The following is an 8,425-nucleotide window of genomic DNA, read 5'->3' as shown; positions in this document are numbered from 1 at the left end:
GAGAGTCTTGTTTACCTCATTGTAAGCCACTCTTGGAGGCTTTTTGCCTAAGGAGCAGGATAAAAATACTTTAATTAAAATCTCCTCCTGGATGCGTAGTGGGCTTGGGTTCAAGTAAAAGTTGTCCTTGTGGGGATATAGTTCTTGTGAGCTATTGCTTCAGAATTGGCAATGGCTCACATAGTTTCAGTGTCAACTTGATGCCCTTGTTCACTGGAAGTTGCTCAATTATTTTTTCTTTAAGGGACAATTTGGACACTTGCCTGCTATTCAGGCCCCTTTCTTGTTATGGTCCCCATGCCCTAATTGGAAGCTCTTGCCTTACTTGCATGTGGATCATGTCTGAATCTATGTGGTCCTGCTGGAACCTGTTTTGTTTCAGAAGCATAAAAGGAATTATAACTTACTGTTTTCTGCCCCCTCAAAACATACTGATAGTGTTGACATAGCTTGGTCATCTTTTATTGGGACAAATTACATTTAACTTTGCTCCTTCCCCAGTCTGCCTGGACACCCTCCAGATTAAAAGACAGAATATATGCTGTTTCTGTGTTCCCAGAACAATAAAATCTTAGTAGTAAGAGTATTTTTGGAACCGGAAGTTTTCCTATTTTATTCTCTTATGACGAATATGAAAATTATTACATTCTATTAATGCAGCCATTCTCTATTGCCACAGTTCTCAGCCTTAGAAAATGATTGGCACAGTTTTACAATCTGTCAATGTACTCTACTATCATACTAAACTATAGCATTAGTACCATTAGGTATTATAGTATACCAATAAATGGCTTGCTAGAATCTTTTATCTAGTATCTTCAGACACTAGAGGCACAAAAGGATGGCAAAATAGGAGCAGGTGTGGAAAGTAAAGAGAAATACAAACTGGGAAAGAAAGGAGATAAATATAAAGAGATAGATGGATGGATGGATGGATGGATGGATGGATGGATGGATGGAATTTAAAGGGGGTTAGGTAATGAACAGACCCTCCTGAAGTTCAAAGGGATATTGGAAATAGTTCTAAAAAAAACCCAGCAAAATGTGGAATGGACACTGATCAATATATCAAATACCAGTACATGAAAATGCTCAGTTACCAGAGCAAGTAACTGGGATTTCAGCAGCTAAGAGTTTCTCTTACCTAGTGTCCACCTGGCCACGATTTACAGACAGCAACTGGGAGAATAGTGGTGGTGTTAAGCAAATGGGAACCTGCATTGCTAATAAAGCAAGACATCCTGGCATGACACACAGTGATAAACAGTTGGACAAGGCAACAGCTGTGTTAGTGATGGAGACAGAAATATACGTAGTGAAGATATAGGCATTCCTTCTATAAGGAGGCAATCTTCCTTTTATTAGCTCTCCTCTAGAAATATAGATAAAGGCAAAGGTTTGGGAGTAGGAAGAAATCATACACAATGAGATTTTTTTCTCCTGTATGAGAAACGGCCGAACAAAGAGGATATACAGACTCCTGATCAGTGTAATTGAGTTCTAAAAAGCTCCTTAAGTCATTGCTTCTTGCTGAATGGTCGAGAGCCTTCCAGAGAAACATGGAGTCATAGCTATCATCCTAATAGACTCATCCATCATCCTTGGCTGCATGCAGGGGTAAAAAAGTCACAAGATGTCTCAAGAAAGGATTATGATGCGATGGTATTAGAAGCCAAGTGGCACCTGTGCCCCTAAATGCTGTGCTATTACACTTTAAAATGTATAGGTGGCCTTGATCAGTTCATGAGGATAATCACTGTTTGTGCAAAGCTGTAGATATATTAAGCAGTGTTTTTCTGCAGCTGTATACAGATGGAGTTTGTGTCAAATATGGCTCAGAGGTTAGATGCTGACTCAGATTCTAGATAATCTTGTAACATTTTTTTAAAATAAAAGTTTGTTTTGAACCATATTAACTGCACAGATATCTTGAAAGCACGTGGACAGTGTCTTCAAAAGGCTCATTCTTTTGAGGGCAGGGAGGCATGGCACCCCATATTATTTATTGTTGTTGCCTCTCATCGCTTTCCTGTCAGTTTTTCATTACTTATCCAGACTTTTTCTCCTGTCCCTATGTTGTCTCTTGCAAAAATTCAAATGACTTAAGAATTAAGCTTGTGTATTTGAATGCCACTGTTTACAGTGGCAACTTTGGAGAATTCAGGGACCATTCCCCCCCCCCCCCCGCTGGACTCCTGCTGCCATTGTTGCTGAATTTGGCCACAGCGGCAAAAATAGATTGGTGGTTTGCTGAAGAAATGTGGTGGCAAACTGCTATGGAATGCTAAATAGGTCAAGGCTAGCTTGTTCTCAAGCCAAATTTGACCATTTTATCACTCCATAGCAGCCAAACTTTTTGCTCTGGCTGTAAATTTTGGTGTCAGTGGGGGCCCAGTGTGTGCACATGCAGGCCATGTGTTGCTAATGCAGGCCATGTGTTGCTCACCAGGGGTGAGCATGTACATTTAAGTGTTCTTGGCACAGAACTATAGGTATCACTGTTGCAGTATGGGTGCTATTTTGAGAACAGTAGGAACATCCATTGCTATATGAAGCCCTGTGGCATCTTTCACATATACAGCAGCACAAGGGATGCTGCTTGTGGCTGTTCTTTGCTGTTGGGATTTTGCATGCTTAGATTTCACCACCACCTGGGCAGTATATCGCAGAAGTTCAAATCACCATTGCTTTTACAGAACTGTTACTTCGGTGCTTCAATACTATGTCCTGAAGCACTTACAATACCAGCTCTTTCCACTTACTGTTAGATCTGTCCATATTTTTTGCCATAGCAATGGCTTGGCTCTCGGCCATGACAGCTTTAGCCTTGTAAACCCATTGGCTAGCCTCACACGTAGCCCTGTCCCCCTTCCCTTTTTCTGTTTTTGTAACTAGAACATTTCCATGTATATAATTTAGCTGAAGTGTTTGTTGTCCCCACTGTTTTCCTTGTTTTTAGACTTCGAGATTTTGGGAGAGTGATCCATTTATGTCAGTGATGCTGTAATATAATCAATCCATCAAGGCTTTGGGAGAAGAAGGATCAAACATCTAAGGAAATCGTTTGTCAGGGCTGTGATTATTTAGAAGAGCCAGCCAGATTCCCTTTATAAGAAGAAACCAAACAGTGCAACCAGATAATTCAAACTGTGGAAGCTACCTTGTGAACCTGAATTCTAGATTGTGCAAATAAAATACACGAGTATGCTGTTATGGCAAAATTGAGTAGCTGTATAAGAGTAAAAGAAGAAAGGCAACAATATAATTATTTTTAATTGAATTTATTAGCAATCAGACCTATTTATTAATTAAAAGATTTCTAAACTGCCTTTCAAGGCATAATCATTCTCATAAGGCTCATTATTCAATAGATATTGTATGCGTATTTGGGATTTTGTAGATTTTTGATTTGCATAAAATGCATACTTCAGTCTAAACATGTACTATATACTTTGTTACTTTTAGTTTTATACACACACACACCAGAACTCCCTTGCAAATCATGTATATTCTCTGTCTCTGATGCACGTGCACACACACGCACACATGGTGGGATCCAGAGCATTGGCTAAGGTGGAAGAGAGAGGGCTGGACAGAGCAGAAAAAGAAACAGCTTGGATGTTCAAAATGATGAAAGCTGCTGTTCCCCTTTTTCTATTTTGGTGCACTTTGTATTCAGTACTACGTTAGAAGAAAAAAAAAAAGTCCTCCCCCCACACACCAAAGACATCGAGACGTTATTAAGAAGGGAGTTTTGACTGCAGCATTTCAGGCTAAATGGCTGCGTTGTACTTAGCGCTGTGTGAAGCTTAAGTAAATGCACCGTTGCAGCTTGCCCAGCAGACAAAAGGAGCTCTGTGTGTGTGTGTGTGTGTGTGTGTGTGAGAGAGAGAGAGAGAGAGAGAGAGAGAAAATATTTAGATATTTTTGTTCATGTTCTCATTTTCTGGAGTCTGATGCTAGTAATACTGAGTGATAATGTTTGGCTTGATGGTGATGTTTTACATGATTCCATTAGAAGCATTGACTGCTGTCAAACCACCATCACCATTCTTAGGTTAGGGCTTGCTGTATGCTCCTTCTAGTTTGACTTGTGTGAATCTTTGTGCAAGGTTGTCAAGCTTCACAGAAAGTCAGGATTTCCTTCTTTAAAGTTGTAATTTTCCAGGGCAGTGAACTTCATAGCTTTATCCATGACCTGAGTTTTGTCTGAAGTGGTTTTTTTTTTTTTTTTTTTAATCTTTTCCCTTTTTAGCAGCAGGAGATATGTCATGTAAAGCCTGAATTTTGATCTGCACATTTTATTTTTCTTAAATGAAAGTTTTGTATCCCACTCTTCAGTGAAGTGCCCAGGGTGGTTTATAAAAAGCAAGATAAAATCCAAACACAAAATATAATATGTAGCGACATGTTACCACCAACAAAAAAATACATTTAAAGCCTGGGAGAATAAAAACATGTTGGCCAGATGCCAAAAGAGTAACAATGTTGGTGCCAGGTGGGCCTCCATGGGGATGGAATTCTACAAATGGGGTGCTTCCACTGAGAAGGCTCTAGTCACCACCTGACATACCTCAGATGGTGTGGCCACCCTAAGCCAGAGCCTCTGTAGATGACTTCAGCCCATGGGCAGTTTGATATTGGATACTATTTCAAGTACCTGGGTCTCGACTCGTATAGGGTCGATTAAATGTAAGCACCAGCATTTCAAATTGTGCTTGGAAACAGACTGGCAGCCAGTGGAGTTCTTTCAATACTGGTGAGATATGTTCCCGCTGACCAGTTGCAGGTAACAGCCTTACAACTATGTTTTGAATTAACAGCAGTTTCTGGACAGCCTTCAAAGGCAGCCTCAAATACAACAATGATGGAATTATCCTAGATTTCTAAATAGTCACCTGGAAAACTGGATATTTCACTCTTGATGGTCCTATGACTGCCTCCTGTCATAACTTTTGGTGACATGGAATAGTCACTTCTACTTTTTAGTTAATCTCTACAGCATCAAGAGTTCATTGATAAATTTATTTTTATTTTACCAGACAAATATTGAATGAACCACTGCAGATTGAACACCCGAGGCAAAGCTTTTGTATCATCTCTCATTGCTGCAAATTCAGTCCTTTTTATTAGAGTTGGTTCACACATTCTGTTGTGAATCATCAGGAGTTGACTAATCAAGTGATGTCTATGTGTGTGTGAACCGTTCATATGTGCTAAACATCTTGTGAGAAGTTTTATCCTGGGTGGTAAACAATTTTTGGTAAACCTGGGGTAAAATTCTCCAGGACTGGGGAACCTGTGGCCCTCCAGATCAGCCCTGACCCATTGATCACACTGGTCAGAGCTGATGAGAGTGTGTAAACCAGCAAGACCTGGAAGGCTGCTGGTTCCCCAGCCCTGCTTTATGGCTAGTGTTTATGACTACTGACAGAGCCATGAACTCTAAAGGAAGAATAAGAGTTCTTATTACAACTAATGGTATAAACTCTGTAAAGCAAACTTTAACTTAACTGAAGGATTAATTTCATCAAAGCCTTAGCCTACTCAAATTCAAACGAGTAAGTTTTTTGAAATAGAGCTCTTTGTTTAAGAAACAAGAGTGTGCTTGAAGTTTCTGAGTTGGCCATAATTAAATCATTTCCTCCCAGCCCCCTAATGTCCTTAATCAACCCCAAAGCAGTATAAATTATTAAACATCTTTTTGGGATTAAATTTTTATTCCTAATTATACGCAAAAGATATATATCATAAAATATTCATCATATAATTGTGATTAAAATGTACAATCTCCCAAAAGATGTGATTAGCCGTTTTAAACACCCAAAACTTAATTAAGCAGGTAATGGAGTTGGAACTGAGACTTTAAAAAGGGAAAAATATATTAAAATAATCCTTAAAAAAACTTTTTATTGCTGGATCTGAGATGTCAAGGGGATATCCCATAAGGAAAATAATGAAATGTAAGGTGGCATACACATTTTTTGGGGGAATCTTTTTCCCATGGATAAATTTAACTGTCCCCCCACCCTGAGCTTTAAAGGTATCTTGCCTCATCTTGTAGAGACCCCTTGTTACATATAAGGCTTTCTGTGTCCCTCTGCTGTTTCTTTTCATGTTCGGTGCACATTTCTACACATTTTTACCAGCTACCTTGCAAAACCCCAATCTTGGTTAGTCATATAGCTGTCTATCATGCATGTTTCCCTAGCAAGATGGGAAATTCAGTGCACAAACTGGTAGGCACATCACCTGGTTCCTAGCCCAATCCAACTGCTGGGGCTATGCAAATATAACCTTTTCAGAAAAGCAGTAGTACTGATTTTCATTCCCTTTTAGGCTTGCTTCTTCCTCTTGAACATCTGATCAGCACTATTGGCTATTTATTCTTTTATTTGAAACATAAATACCACACCTTTCCTTACCCTCCCCCCAAAAAAGTTCAAGGCAGCAAACAGCAAAAGTAACATAAAACAATAAAATACAATCAAGAATTGGAAAACTAACAAGAGAAAGACTCCCAGTAGATTTTTAAAAGCCCCCAGCAATTCAGAACAATGAAAAGAAAAAGCAAGCAATGCAAGCATTACAAGTCAAAGAGAATCAGTCTGGTAATATAATCTGTCTGGGAGATTATAGAGGCAGGGGACAACCAAAATACTGAAGGCCGAAAGCTTTCCTAAAAAGGAACGTCTTTACATTGCAGCAGAAAGCCATCAAGAAGGGAGTGAGATGGGCCTTCCTAGGTGGGAACTTGTGAAGTTACTTCCTTGTTCCAACCAGATATATGGGTTTGGGGCATACAAAACAGCCCCTGCTTATGTTCTTAATATGTGGGCAAGCTAGAATAGGAGAAGGCAGTCCTTTATCCCTGTCCAAAACCACATAGGGTTTTAAAGGTCATAAGCAGCACTTTTAAATTGGACTCAGACAGAAATTGGGAGCGAATTACTGTGTTATCTACATGCGCACAACTGGATTTAGGCATAAAGATCTCATCCTGCTGCCATTGTTATCACAGGGAATTTAGCAATGGAATAAAGGTCATTTCTCCCAACCCGGAGAGCCCCAACAATCAATGACAAAAACAAAAGGGAAATATCCACAGGTGGTATAACTAAATACTTTGATTCCTAGGGATGCCCCAACACATCTTTTTCAAATGTATTTTCCTTCAGAAGAAAGTGGGTTTTCTTATTTTCTGTCTCTGTTGCCAGTGTAACAACTTCGAATGTTTCTCTCTTGATTTTTTGTGCCACTTAGTATTGGGGATGGGTTGGGTTGGGGGCTTCAGGAAAAGGCTGCCCTAGCTGTTCCTAGATGAAGGAAATTTGATAGCCTCTTCAAGTGTTCTTCACTATTTTGTACAAATGTGTAAGGAGAGGCGAATTCCAGTCCCGCCCCTGCCCTCATTGCATTCATCGCCCCCTATTCGCAGAGGGCAACAGTCTGAACAGGAGAGCCTCCTGTATTCGTGGTGGTTCTGCACACTATTAATAGCCCTGTTTTTCCTCACATATTCGATCTACACAAACAGAAAACATTTGAACAGGGCTGTTCACCACGTCACAACTTGGTTTTAGCACCCCACCTGTGCGCCTTCCTTAGTCTGCTGTCCATATGCTGTTGATGGGCAACTTCAATGCCCAGCTGTTCCTTCTGATGAGTCTTTATCTTTATACAGGACTTGGCCTGGACAGTCTTTCAAATAAAGGACACTTTTAAAATAAAGGAAAGTCCTCTGGCAACCCTTCCAATAGAGGTCTAATTTTGGGATTATAATCTAATCCCAGGGCATGGTGTGAGGGTACATGATATAACAACCTAGCAGGTCTGGGTCTGTTCCTGGATGGAATTCTATCCGAGTTACATACATGTTGTAGAATGAAGGTGGGTTATAAATGTAAATAATAAAATGGCTATGAAATATCACCATTTAGGCAGGTTTATCCATTGGTTGGCAAGATGAACATTCACAAAAGGTATGCTTTTGATCGAATATTTATTAGGATAAGCACTTAAACTCAGTTAGGAAAATATGATGTTTGACAGTGCTGGCACCAGGTTGGTATCGTTGCCAAAGCTGGCATCCCGCTGGCAAGCCCTGGAGCCCCTGTTTGTGCTTCTCCTCTTGTTTGCTGTTGCTGCCTGTTCACCTTTCCCCTCAAAGCAGGGGAGCAGTGGAAGGAGCAGGGAGACGCAGGAGCAGCCCCTGCACACTTTGCCCTCTCTCTGGGAGGCCGCGTACATTGGGTCCAAGGGAAGTGGGCATGCAAATGGAGAACGGCAACAGCAGCGAGGAGGAGGTGGCCCACTCGTGGAATGGGGGCCACTGGCTCCGCCAAAGCAGGAACTGGACCTGGGTTCTGGATTTAGTATGCCCCATTGCATTAACAAGTCAGGTTTGAGAATATATCCCCACCCC

This window comes from Heloderma suspectum, chromosome 3 (assembly GCF_057233095.1).
Source record: "Heloderma suspectum isolate Gila_16-S chromosome 3, 16-S_ref, whole genome shotgun sequence".
Taxonomy (NCBI): domain Eukaryota; kingdom Metazoa; phylum Chordata; class Lepidosauria; order Squamata; family Helodermatidae; genus Heloderma; species Heloderma suspectum.
The sequence above is the reverse complement of the archived record's forward strand: the minus strand, read 5'-3'. Positions refer to the sequence as shown.